The 15,005-nt window shown below is 35.2% G+C and overlaps 1 non-coding gene across 1 annotated transcript; it reads left to right on the top strand.

The window, feature by feature from the left end:
- The first annotated feature begins 700 nt into the window (after positions 1 to 700).
- On the top strand, positions 701 to 804 carry LOC121832505 (U6 spliceosomal RNA). The gene has a single exon (XR_006076148.1). It is a non-coding gene; the product is annotated as a U6 spliceosomal RNA (small nuclear RNA).
- The last annotated feature ends 14,201 nt before the right edge of the window (positions 805 to 15,005 follow it).

Genomic DNA, 15,005 nt, shown 5'->3' with positions numbered 1-15,005 from the left:
ATTACTATAGCTCTATAGTAGAGCTTGACGTCAGGGATGGTGATGTCTACAGAAGTTGCTTTATGTAAAGGATTGTTTTAGATATCCTAGGTTTTCTGTTTTTCCCTATGAAATCAAGTATTTTTCTTTAAAAGTCTGTGAAGAATTGTGTTGGGATTTTGATGGGAATTGCATTGAATATGTAGATTGCTTTTGGTAAGATGACCATTTTTATTATGTTAGTTCTATCTATCCATGAGCATGAGCGATCTTTTCATATTCTGATATGTTCTTCAATTTCTTATTCAAAGATTTTATCCCTGGTGCATGAGTTAGTTTTCTGAATCCCATTACCTATGGTTGGACACCTTGCTTACACTTGAGGTAGGAAAGCATGGGAGGGGGGTGCTTGGTCCTGCCTCAATTGAATATACGAGGTTTTGCTGTCCCCCCATGGGAGAACTTACCCTTTGGGAGGAGGGGATGAAAGGTGGGGAGGGAGGTTAGGCAGGGGTGGGAGGAGTGGGAAGAGGCATGAGAAGGGGATCTGTGGTTGGTACATAAAATGAATTTTTACAAAATTTAATAAAAAAATTAATCTAACATGTTGAATCCAATTTCAAAGATATAAAGATTCAGCAAAGAAACAGAAATTCTCATCAATGAAATAAGTGATAAAAGAAGATAAGATGGAAACTTTAGGATAATATAGATATATGTTGTGCTCACTTCAGCAGCACATATACTAAAATTGGAACGATACAGAGATTAGCATGGCCCCTGCACAAGGATGACATGCAAATTCACAAAGTGCTCCATATATTTTGGAGGGAAGGAAGCTGTGTCAGGATGTATTGTGTGAGAAAAGAATAAACAAAAATTAAAGAAAAATCCCACAGTAAAACAAAATGTAAAAACACCAATGATCTAGTAATCAATTAGTAGAAAAAAATAAGTGTTACAGCCGGAGTGAACTATAATCTAAGGTCAAGGGAATGTTTTATTGTTGATGACTCAATGTTAAAAACAGAGACAATGTATTCTACCAATTCTATTCTCTTTAGTTTTCATGACTATGAAATACCTTAGGAAACTAAAACAATGAACAATATAGGTTATTGTTATTTCCAATTTTCACAGGAAGTTTTGTAATTAAATGTCATTTCTCTTTACAAGAAAGACAAATTTAATTTAAACAACTCCAGTGTCATAATTTTTGTTTTTCCTGAAGAGAAATATATTAATCATAAACAAGTTAAGGATGCAGAAGAACATTTTATATGCCTTTCTCATGTGCATACAAAAGTTTCTAAATGGACTTGCTGTAATTTCCAAAACAATTTTCTGCAATATTTATGTGGCATTTAAAATATCAAGAACATGGATAATTCTTATTTTTAAAGCAGTTTAAGATGGACTCACAGGAATTCTCAGTATTAACTGAAGTTCTATTGGTAGGAGCACAGTGTACTTCAAACAAGAATGGGACATTATTTTCTATTGACTTAACCTCCCTTCTTTAAAACAGCTCACTATGTAACATTAAAGTCTTCCAATATTTTTAAAGTTTTATTCATCGCTTCCTTTTTACTTAAATTTTATTTTGAAACATGAAATGGGAAAATATACCAGAAGGCTATGAGTACCTTTCACTCAGCTTGTTAAAAATGGAAGCATCCTGCATAGCAGGATTAAAAACATCAAAATGAGAAAAGCTAAATATATATACACGTTTGTGCATGCATGCGTGTGTGTGTGTGTGTGTGTGTGTGCATGTGTGTATGTGTGTGTGTGTGTGTGTGTGTGTATGTGTGTGTGTGTGTGCATGTGTGTGTGTGTGTGTGTGTGTGTGTTGATGTGTGTGGTCTGAACAATAAAACAGAAGACAGATAACAGAAATTAACAAATATGAACAACAGGGAGACAACAAATTAAAAAGATAAGATAAATGAATGAAAGACATTCATAGGACAATAAACAAGATAAGATATATATGTCATTAACGTTTTAGAATAGGGTAAAGAGGGAGAGACTTAAAAATTACTTGAAGGAATGTTTCAAATTTGACCCCCCAAAAAAACCCTATATTATAAAAAAGATGAGTGATCCACACTAGACTAAATCCAATGAATTTCCCCCAAACCACAGAATTTCTATAAATACACCCACAAAATGTATTGAAAAGAGTGTGAGAAAAATCAGACAATCTCCACATAGGAGAAAAATAATTCAAGTAACAGATTTTTTTATATCAATAAATCACAAGGATAGGGAAATGACAAATTGACACAAAATTGAAAGAAATAAACTGTCAACCCATAATTAGATAGCGAATCTATCCCAATTCAGGACTAGGAGGAAAATCAAACATATTCAAGTGGAGAAAACAAAATTGAAATTGTCACAACCAGATCTACCCTGCAAATTGGACACTGACAGTCTGAGTCATATGCTTTCTTTCATATGTTACTGCCCATTTGCTCTAGTAAGAAAGTAGATGGACTTTAATTTTTTATGTATCACCTTGGAATGGATAATATATAGACAGACAGTCAGACAGATAGATGTATGGATATATAGATAGGTGATATATGAGTAGATAGATTTAAAAATAGTGTATTTTAAATGTTGACCCAGATGTTCCCAGCAAGTCCTTTTAGTGTATTCATTCCTAATATTCTTTCTGATAAGACTACAGATAAGGTCAGAAAAATCCCTCAAATTATCACTAATCATCAATTACAATGCACAGAGATTTTGAATGATAACTTTTTAGAACCCAAATATTAGCATTAAGTAGTTAAGAGTTGTGTTGATTTTCTTTACAATATTCTTTTGAGTTTTTTCTTATTTTTCATTAAAACAAGTATTTGAATTATGTAAAGCAAAATCTATAATTAAATTGGGTTAACTATGATGTGACTTCAAACTCAGATCCTAGTATATATAATAGATTATATGGAAATAAGTATTTGGAGAGTCACAGAATGATTTTTGGCAAATCTGCCTACAATGTGATAATCTACTTAGGGTAATCACCATCTTCATGGAGGCTAAACTTTTATTCTTTAATTTGTTCCCTCAAATCCTTTTCCATCTGTTGTTTGCATATACAGATAAATGAGCTTGCAAACGCATGTGCACACACATATGCACACCATTTACACAAATATTAATGTCTGGTAACATATAGTCATACCCTACGGACTTGTACAAGTTACTGTGGTTTAAAATATTAAAATGCATAGTTTCTTCCCATAACATTTGTTTTAAAATTGAGAACATAGGCATACAATTAAAATACAATGTTTACGACAATATGATCTGACCCAAAATTTCTCAACATTTCCTTAAATAAAAATCTGAACTTCCTTAGTTCTGCTTATCAAACTCCAATAATCAACCTGGTTGAGATACCCTCCCAATTTCTCACAGCACATTCGCTTCCCTGACTATTTTCTGGCAGACAACCTAGGTTGTAGTGTAACTAATTCTTCATTTCTTAAGTATCCTTTCCTCATTCACATCAAAACAGTTCACGACAAATTATTTTATAGAACATCTCAAATGTTTTTTTAAAAAGTCAGTGTATGTAAATCTGAACTGCTTTTCGAAACTAGAAAAGATGCCACATAGTAACTGGTACCTCCTTAAAGGTCTTCAGCTGGATGTACCTGCCCAGTGACAATTCCCAGTCTACAAACACTGATCAAGAATGAATAAAGGAGCAAGATCTTGGAACTGTTGTATAGCAACATTAACAAAGGTTTATGCTGCAGCCATGTGCTGTGTAGAACCTAGCAGTAAAAGTAGGCACTCCTCAAATTATTTTTAAGGGAGGACATGAAGAAGAGTAAAGAAACTAAGTGAAAGAAGTTACAAACTGGTAAGGAACATTGCAGTGAGTGTGCTTGTTTCATTAGATTGAGGAAAATTCTAAAAGCAGACAATTCAAGGTGCAGAGTCTGTGTCTAGCATCAGCATAATATACAACACAAATAAGAAGCATTGGAATGTTTAACAAATGGATAAATAACTTAAATAACTCTTCAGTTCATGCTAATGAAGTAGAAAGACAAAGTGAACATTATATTTTTATTTTAAGAACAACACAGTATACAAAGGAAAGATTCCAACAGAAGTTCACCATGTTTTCTTTATTTCAGTCTTGTTGGTGTTCTTAATAAAGTTTACAAGTAACTTAGTGATGAAGTTTTGATGTTTAGATGTAATCAGTCACTGTTCTGTGACTTCAGGACTAGTCTGCACTGCAATAACAAAGAAACCAGTGAGCAAACAAGCTTGACAAATGCACTTAAAGTATAAAAAATTATTCCAGGAGTAGATTGAGTCACGCTAATTAAACAAACATCGTAAATGTCCCCACTGTTGGGATGTGCATTAAAGCAAAAGCATCTTTGTAATCAACAGTCTTAACCAAAAATGATCATCTGAAAAACGTGTGTCTACCAAGAGACTGTATTGGACACCAGGATCCTCAGTGCACTTAATTTCAGCTTGATTAAATTACAGTTTGTATTTTGCCGTGTTTTTAAGATAGACAAATAAGGTGCAAATGTTTATTGTGCTCAAAATTTTATACAGTCAGACTGAATTTAAAAAACAATGTGATTTATAGTGTCTGCTAATACAAAACCAGGATTCAAATAGTTGTGACAATGGACTAGCAGATGGGAAGAGTAATTTAGCCAGCAGACTAGTAATAATTTGATTTCCCAAATCCAATGACTCAAAATATCAATGTGTTCACTGAGAAATTACATGTGAAGTGAAGGAAATTTGAAGCCTTAGATAATAGTTATGTTCAAAAACACATGGTTCTCTCCTTGCTCCAAAACACTTCTCAGATTATTCCATATATTTTGTCAAAAAAAAATTAGGAACTACGTCTGGACTCTATCCAAAGTATCAGATACTGACTTCTCAAAATATTTTTTTTTAGTATGTTAAAATTACAAAGGGAAAATAAAAAGAATTGTGGTGTCATGTCCAAGAGGAAAGTTTCCTTTGTTGTTATTGCTTGTAATGCTGGGGTTTAAACCCAGAACCCTGCTGCATTCTGTCCCTGAGCTGCATCCCCAGTCCTCACAGGCATGTTGGCTTTCATGATACTTATGCCAGTACGTAAGGCCAGCAAATTGATCTCTATTATTTCGTTTAAAAACTTAGAATTTTGAAACAAAGTAACGTAAAGCAGGCTGTCCATACAGAAATACAGAAAACATGTGAAAAGCTGGAACTAAAAATCCTACCCCCTTTAAGTTACTAGAATTATTTTACTAGGAATAGTGTTTCAGACCTATCTGCACATATTGTATATAAACAGACAACTAAATGATATGATGGGTGGAGAGACAGCAGAAAAATGGATGTGTGGATAAATGAAGGAATTATTTACCATGGTTCTACACAACTGACACAGATGAAATCAAAAATTTCCACATGAATGAGGAAGAGGCTCACAAGGCTCCATCCTTCTTCAGCTGAGGAGCTATTGGCAGTTGATGGGTGCTGGGAGAGGCAGAGTCCATTTTCTTCTGGGGCATGGCCTTGCTCCACTGTATGGGCCTATAGCCATGTGTATGTGCATGCAGCACTAGTTGGCCTCAGTGGGTTATTGATCAACAACAAAAACTAACATGAATTTCAGAGGAGGATGAGGTGAACATGGGGGGAAGGGAGTTTGCAGGAGTCAGATGGGAATACTGAGGGAAGGATATGATCAAAATATATTGTATAGGAAGCCATGTTGGTATGGCTTCATGGATGTGGCTTCTCTGACATTTGTAAGAGACACAGTCTCACAGCAAAGTTTCCTTTGGCTCTTACAATCATTCTACCTATCTTCCACAGTGATCATTGTGCCCTGTGTGCAAGAGTTGTGTCGTAGTTACATCAGTTGAAACTGAGATCCACAACCCTGCATTTTGATTGGGTGAGGTTTTCTGTCATGGTCTCCACCTGTTGCAAAGAAGTTTTATTGATGAGGAATGGGAACTATACTTATCAGTGGGTATAAAGATAGATACTTAGAATGTAAGTAAGAATTACACTGGTTGAGTAAAGTGATGGCTGTAGGTTCTCCTCCAAGATCCATGGCTTCTCTAGCCCTAGGTAGTTTGTTAATTCCTACTACCAGGCACGCTTTCCCTTTTGTTAAGTGACCTTAAGTCCAATTAAAGAAATGTTGGACTGCCAAAATACACATGCCATTATGATAACTTTCAGGAAATCCTGCCATGTTGATTGCTGGTGTGATTCACAGGAATCATAGCTCTGTGGGACCATTGGTTGCCTCCATTTTTGGAAGCCTGAACAGTAGAAGGAAACAAAATAGAAATTGTCACAACCAGATCTACTCTGCAGATTGGACGCTGACAATCTGAGTCATATGTTTTCTTTCATATGTTACTGCCCACTTGTCCTAGTAAGAAAGTAGATAAACTTTAATTTTTTTATGTATCACCTTGGAATGGATATTAGATAGACAGACAGTCAGACAGACAGATGGATGGATATGTAGATAGGTGATATATGAGTAGATATAATCTTGAAATTAAAAATAATGTATTTTAAATGTTGACCCGGATGTTCCCAGCAAGTCCTTTATTCACATATACTTGGAGGCAGTATATCATTCTTTAGTAATAAAACTTCTAATGGGACTGTGTTTGCTCTTTGTCGTCAGTTTGATGGGATTTAGGATCACCATGGGAACAAATCTCTGGACATGTTTCTGATAGTCTTTCTAGATTAGGTAGATGGAGGTGGTAAATATGGGAGGAGCTGTTCCACGGGTTGGAATTGGAGAACTGAATGAAATGTGTGCTCTGGGAACAATGGAAGTAATCTATAAGTCAGGGACAGGAAAACCTCCAAATACTTAGATATTTAACATAAATATGTAAATAACTAATGTACCAAAGAAAACCTGTCTTAGAAACTATTTAGAACTGATTTAAGATGAAAATAAAACTAATCAAAATGTGCGTGATACAGCTAAAGAATTGCTTAGAGAAAACTTTATAACCTGAATAGTAATTCTACCATAAGTATAAAAATTGCACTTAAATAAACAAAAATAACAAAATAATAAAATAAGAGTAAAACTAACAGTGTGGCTCAATGGTAAAGCAAGGCTTGTGTCCCTGTGTCTATATGCATTTATTTTGCTTTTCCTGGGTGCTTAAATTTCGTAGGGATTTGTTTGTGTACTGCCATATGGTGCTAGGAATTAAGTCTGGTCCTCTACAGGAAGAGTAAACTCTCTGAACTGCTGAGCCATCTCTCTAGCCCTGTTTGTATAGTTCTATGTGGCCACATTGGGTGTTTAGTATTTTTTACAAAATATTGATATTTTTCTGCATCTCACGTTCATGTTAAAAATCAGGGCTGTAACCTGGACAGTTTCTCCAGATCATTGCCAAAATTGTTTTTTGTCAGGTCAGCCAGTGTCTCTGTCTCATGTCATCTCTCTGTTCCATTATGCATAAAGGGGTATTTAGTAATAGTGTTGATTTCTGTTTTGTTAATGATTAGTGATGCTGCTTCATGAGCTTACTGAGAAATTTGTTTTAAAGAGAACTGTTTCTTTAATGCTTTATTTATTTTTTTAAAGATAGTGATAACCTTGTCTTGTTCCTGATTTTAGTGGAATCACTTTGAGTTTCTCTCCTTTTAATTTGATATTGTCTGTTGGCTTGCTGTAAATTGCCTTTATTATGTTTAGGTAGATTCCCTGTATTCCTGATCTCTCCAAGACCTTTATCATGAATGGGTGTTGGATTTTGTCAAAGGCCTTTTCAGCATCTAATGAAATGATCGTGTGTGTGTGTGTGTGTGTGTGTGTGTGTGTGTGTGTGTGTGTGTGTGTTCTTTCAGTTTGTTTATGTGGTGTATTACATTGACAGACTTTCATATGTTGAGCCTACCTTGCATCTCTGGGATGAAGCCCACTTGATCATGGTGGATAATTTTTTGATTTGTTCTTGGAGTCTGTTTGCCAATATTTTATTGAGTATTTTTACATCAATATTCATGAGGGAGATTTGGTCTGTAATTCTCTTCTTTGCTGCATCTTTGTTTGGCTTGGGAAGCAGAGTAACTGTAGCATTTAAGGAATTGCTCAACATCCTTAGTCATCAGGGAAATGCAAATCAAAATGACTCTGAGATACCATCTTACACCTGTCAAAATGGCTAAGATAAAAAACACTGAAGACAGCTTATGTTGAAGAGGATGTGGAGCAAACAGAACATTCCTACACTGTTGGTGGGACTGCAAATTTGTACAGCTACTTTGGAAATCAGTATGGAGGTTTTTCAGAAAATTGGGAATAAATCTACCTCAAGACCCAACTATACCACTCTTGGGCATATACCCAAGGAATGTTCTATCATACCACAAGGACACATGCTCAGCTATGTTCATATCAGCATTGTTTGTAATAGCCAGAACCTGGAAACAACATAGATGCCCCTCAAATGAAAAATGGAAAAAGAAAATGTGGAACATATACACAATGGAGTATTACTCAGTAGAGAAAAACAATGACATCATGAGGATTGCTGGCAAATGGATAGAACTAGAAAATATCATCCTGAGTGAGGTAACCCAGACTCAGAAGGACAAACATGGTATGTACTCACTCATATGTGGATTCTAGGTGTAAAGCAAAGGATAATCAGACTACAACCCACAGCTCCAGAGAAGTTAGCTAACTAACATGGAGGAGCTAGGGAGTTTTTCTCTGACCTGTCCCTAGTACATGAGCCAGCTTTTGGAACCTAGTTCCTATGCTGAGACACCTTGAACAGCCTTGGTGCAGAAAGGAGGGGCTTGGACCTGCCTCAACTGAATGTGCTAGGCTCTGTTGACTCCCCATGGGAAACCTTGCCTTGGAGGAAGTAGAAATGGGGAGTGAGTTGTGGAAGAGGCTGTGGGGGGGAGGGAGAAGAGAGGATGGGGGAATCTGTGGTTGATATGTAAAATGAATAGAAAATCTCTTAATTTAAAAAAGGAGAAAAATAAATAAATAAATAAATGAATGAATGAATGAATGAATGAAGGAAGGAAGGAAGGAAGGAAGGAAGGAAGAAAGAAAGAAAGAAAGAAAGAAAGAAAGAAAGAAAGAAAGAAAGAAAGAAAGAAAGAGAGAAAGAAAGAAAGAAATAGCATAGTGATAAATGTTTGTCGTGGGATAATCTTTTTGTATAGTGTCTGTTTTACCTCAAGGACTAATAGCTAGGCAGGAGAGGGTAGGCAGGACTTCCAGGGAGAAAGAGGAACTCAGGGGAAGAATCTGAGGCAGAGGTTTCACCAGTGAGACACAGAGGAAGTCCAACGTACTGTACTGAGGAGAGGTAATGAGTCACATGGCAGAATATAGATTAATGTAAATGGGTTAATTTAAGTTTTAAGAGCTAGTTGAGAACAAGCCTAAGCTAAGCCAAAGTTTTCATAATTAATAAGAAGTCTCTATGTGATTATTTGGGAGCTGACGGTCCAAAGAAAGCCTGATTATAAACATTCCTTACATGTACAGGAAACACCTCAGAAGAGAAGGTAAAAAGAATATAAGAGCCAGAGGATAATATTCTGCAAAAAGATATCCACTGGATTTGACCTATTCATTGCACTCAGAAGTTCACTGCATCTCTTGTGAATAGACAAGAGCTGTGCAAAAACTGGCCCTGTCAATATTTCATCACGAGTGGGAGAAAAACTCTTCATGTTCCACCATTGTGGTGATATTGTGTTCCCCAAAATATTGTGCACCCTAATAAACTTATCTGGGGTCAGAGAACAGAACAGCCACTAAATACAGAGGCTAGAATATGGTGGCACACACACCTTTAATCCTAGCATTCCTAAGGCAGAGATCCATCTGGATCTCTGTGAGTTTAAAACCACACTGGAAACCACCAGGCATGGTGACTCACGCCTTTAATCCCAGGAAGTGATGGCAGAAAGCAGAAAGGTATAGAAGGCGTGAAAACCAGGAATTAGAGCTAGTTAAGCTTTTAGGCTTTTGAGCTGCAGTTCAGCTGAGATCTATGAGGCCTCCAGTTTGAGGAAACAGGATCAGCTGAGGAATTAGTGAGGTGAGGAAGCTGTGGCTTGCTCTGTTTCATTTAGCATTCACCCCAATACCTGGCTCAGGTTTGTTTTTATTAATAAGACCTTTTAAGATTCTTGCTACACACCATCCCACATCAAGAGCAGGAGACTCTTCACAATTAGCTAGTGGTTGCTGGGGGGAAGGTTAGGACTGCCTTCCGTCCCTACATGGGTGGAGATTTAGTGAATGACTTAGGGATTCTACCCCTTTCACCACAACAGCTACGAAGACGGATGTTTTAAGTAGAACAAGAATCTGACTGAACTGACTTAAGTCTGATATGGGACATTTAAAAAATGGCAAAACCCTTCATTATTAGAGCACTTAGTTCAGATTCAAGGACAATATCTTACTGTTCCTAGGTACGTTAATATTTGATCTAAGCAATAAGAATCCAGGACAGTAAGTAAGCAAAGACTCCAAGTAGAAGCAGAAGCAAAAGAAAAGAGAAAAAACTCATAGAAGTCACATAACCTATGAAAGGAGAGAAATCAGACAATATTTACTTATTTTTAAATATGCCAGTATGACCTTTAAAATTAATTTATTTGTATACGTCATAATTTTTCATTCATTAAAGCAAAACTATATTCTGAGATGATGCTAAGTATGATTGGATTTAGTTCTAGAATTTTAAACAAATAGTAACATCCAAATCTGTTCTTTGCATTTAAATGAGGACTGTGTAATAGAAATTCTGAACTGCCCAAATAGAGCCCCAGCAGATTGACGATGATTACTTTTGAAAGAATGATTTTTATTTTGTGCATATGAGGGTTTTCCTATATGTTTGTATGTGTACCATGTGTGTGTGTGGTACCTGTGGAGGCCAAGAGAGGGCATTGTATCTTCTGGAATTGGTGGTAAGGATGGCTGTGAGCTACCATGTGGGTGCTGGGAGCTGAACCATGTCCTAGCAGGAACACCCCATGCTTTCACTGCCAAACTATTTCTTCAACCCCTGGGTGATTGAGACAGCTTTGAATTTAATACCTGACAAGATAATCTAATTTTTATGTACTTTTGTACAAATAATCAAATGAAGATTGCATAAAAATAAGATTATATTTCAAATATAAGATATATATTGTGTTACAATATTCTATAATCTAGCCTATTAGGATTCGTGGATTAAAATCAATAAAGTATCTACATCTATAATGTTCATTCCCTCTACTTATACTTGTAATTTGAGTATTACTTAAGTAATATTTATTACCTGTGCTAAAACCTGCAGTGTAAAAATGTACACATTTCACAGTATACAAAAGAGGGTATAATTTGTTGTGATTCTGCCATTCTCTGGTTAAAATAATCTGGTGGAAAGAAAATATGATAAGCTACTCTGAAAGCATAAACCAAGTGAGATGACACTTTCACCAAGAACTTAATATGAAGCAGTGATTATTAGATAAAGATGTTGTCAGAGGCTTATATTGACAGACAACTACTAAATCATGATCTTATCCATCAAAACAAGGCTATCAAAGCACTGTGCACTGCAAACAGGTTATACTGCATGCATCTGGAGCCAGTACCTTTTCAGTAATGGAAACTTAACAAATCAGACACCATCTAAAGAATCTATGAGAAAAGGTGTTTATCGTATTTTTTCCTAACAACAAGCCATCACTCATGTTAAAATCTTTTGTTTCTAGAATGAATCACAGAAATTCATTTCAACATTTCTTTATCCCTTTTCAATAGTTATCACCACGCAGAATGTCAACCTATAAAACCTACATCAATAAAGAAGACTCTGAAATATGTGAAATATGGAGCACAATAGTTATGCTAAATGAATGCAATAAAATATGATTAAAAGGAAGCATAAAACCTCAGGTTTTTTAAAAGGCTAGCTGGCATGCATAAATTAATTGGAATAATAAAAATAACAATTGTAAATGAAACTTTGGTTTTAAGAAAGGTATTTTCTTCTTGATTGCTAAAAAAAGTCATTCTTATTTAGCAACAAAATAGTATTTATTTTACTTTGGGGATATCATAAATGGGACCGGAAGCATAGGGTGCACGTCACTTATTCTTAATATTTATTGACTTGTACATGCTCTTTCTTTCTCCTTTGAACATTTACTAAGCAGAGCTGTTGTATTTAAAATTGATTTTGCTGTCTCAGCCACACTAGGGCTCAGAAGCCTCCTGGCTTCTATTTGAATGAAGAGTTTCCTCATTAGACACATTGCATATGGGTTTGGATCAATAACAGCTCTACTGTGTCCTTTCTCTTTCCATTTAGACTTCACAAAAGAGAGTTAAATTCAGTTTCTGTTTATCTTTTCACTTGCCGCAGTGGAATCTTCAGTAACGCAATTCTAGTCTGAATGAAGAAACATAGTTAGACTTAGCACACACACACACACACAAAAATCTCTGTTTCCCACACTTGCACCCCAGAAAATCAGTTACTCTGGGTGTGTCGAACTTGAGCCATTTGCTTGTGCTGGGCTTTGAAAGCACAGGTCCTTCCTTATCAAAGGTTTCTCAAAATACTACTCAATCTCATGTGGATAACTCTTGAGTTATCTACAAAGAAGCCAATTTGATTGAATCCTGGTCACGTAACTTTAAAGAATTTTGAGTGGACTAAGTCAAGGGGTTCTTTTCACAATTTTGAATGATGTTATTTAAAGTAAAAAAATAGAAAATGAAATCTTTAATACTCATGAACATATAAAAGAACTACTTTTAAGATATCTATCCCAATTTATAGATTCTAATGGAAGAATCATGCCTATAGGCACACCAACCCAAATGTACTCAATCTTGTTCAGAATGATCCATAATTTCCCTTTTTGTGACATATTCGAACTAAAAATAACCAGTCTTAATAGATAGGTAGGTAGGTAGGTAGATAGATAGATAGATAGATAGATAGATAGATAGATAGATAGATAGAAATGGTAGATAGATTGATGGATGGATAGGTGGATGGATACATACATACATAAGTAGATAGATTGATGATAGAAAGATACATAGATGATGATGATGATGATGATGAAGAAGAAGAAAAAGATAGATGATAGATAGATAGATAAAATATGCTATGATCAGCTAGATTTTTCACTGCAGAAAAGCACAATTTCTGAGCAGAAATAGTGTCTGTTCGGTTAATAAATCCAACTGTGACTGCATACCTTAAATAATAACAGATTCTACTTTTTCACTCATTTATTGTATGTTATTAGAGGCTTATCAGGAGAATTAATTTACTGTTTCTGTTCCAAGTTACTTTTAAAATTTTCTTGTAGTGAAATAATAAAATAATATGAAATGTTCATGAGACAAATAATTAGCAAAAAAGGCAGGAAAATATGGAAATAATCAATGTTAAAAGATCAACTCATCATTAAGAGAAAGATAATAGTGAACACTTGATCAATTTGTAGCAGATGTGATTAAGACTTTTTAAAAGTAATATAAAGTGAAGTGAGCTAAATTACACAAACATTATGGGACTATTCCATATCAAGTATCATTCTAGACTCTAAAGTACAGCAATATGCCAGTCAATGGATGAAATAACCTCAGGTTTCCAGCCAGACAACCTTTCTTCCAACAAGGAAGGAAAGGCAAAAGCAAGTGGAAGGTATTTCATGTGCCAGAGACTGAAAAACAAAACTATGGTGAACACTGATAATATAATTTATGACTTGGACTTAATTAAGGGGAAATATTTGATAATGTCTATTACTAAATGTTTTTTAGAAGTTGACTAAAGATACCCAAATGTCAAACTCCCTATTGCTATCAGATACATTTCCTAGAATATATTGATATCCATGAAGAGGTATAAGACCAAAAGTATGAAAACACAGAACTAAGGGTTAAAATTAAATTAACCATGTCCTCCACGCTAAAGGATTTTAACAGGGCTAACATAAACCAAAGAAATAAAATATCATAAAGATTTTTAGGTTGATAAAAATAGATCAAGTAATGCAAATTCCTCATTTGGCAAATATGTATTTATACATATAGATGGGCCAGTACAAAAAGGGTTATATTTAAGCTATGATGACTCAGAAACTCGTGTGTGTGTGTGTGTGTGTGTGTGTGTGTGCAAGTGCACATGTGCACATGCACATATGCATATGTGTGAAGAAATCACTGAGGTTTTCCTTAAACTTCTAAAATACCTGTGATATGAGACCAAATAAAATGTTATTTTAAGTAAAGAATATGGTCAGTGGAAATGGCTAATAGATAAAGAATTCACTTGAAAGACAGTGATGAGAGAGACCAGAAATTTTTCTGAAAATGTATCTAAAGAGTGAGCACTTATGGGGACTTTTTAACTAATTAGAAAAGGGTATGCAGTTCTGTCTCTCAATTTATCTGCATCACATGTGATGTAATCACATTCATTTACTAAGCACCTCCCATCTGTAGGGCACTGTACTAAGTCTTAGATTACAGCGATATTTAAAAATACAGACCTCCCTCTTTGATGTAGCCATCTATCTGTTTCTTAGAACTATCACATAAGGAAAGATTTAAAATGTCAAGGGACAAATGTACTGATAGATGTACATAAGATGTCCTTAAAGCATGTCATTCAAGCTGTAAGTAGAATTTGGCCTATTAACCAAAAGTTCCTGCCATTCAGAGTTTGTATATTCTCACTGCTAGTAGCGAATAGCAGAAAGGAAAGAAGAAGAGTTGTCCAAATTTATTTTGAAAAGAAATAAGTTGTTTGAATAATGTCACAGAAAAGAAAAAACTACACTTCAAGGCTTAAGTGTATTCATGCAATCTACATCCCTCTCCGAGACTACTGTGTTCCAGGAACTCTGAGAAGACTGAGGCTTACAGAATGAGTGAAACTGACTTTTAACCCTCCGATCACTTACAAATAGAAAGA

This window comes from Peromyscus maniculatus, chromosome 9, assembly GCF_049852395.1.
Source record: "Peromyscus maniculatus bairdii isolate BWxNUB_F1_BW_parent chromosome 9, HU_Pman_BW_mat_3.1, whole genome shotgun sequence".
NCBI lineage: Eukaryota > Metazoa > Chordata > Mammalia > Rodentia > Cricetidae > Peromyscus > Peromyscus maniculatus.
Note: the sequence above shows the minus strand (reverse complement) of the source record. Positions and strands in the feature narration are given on the sequence as shown.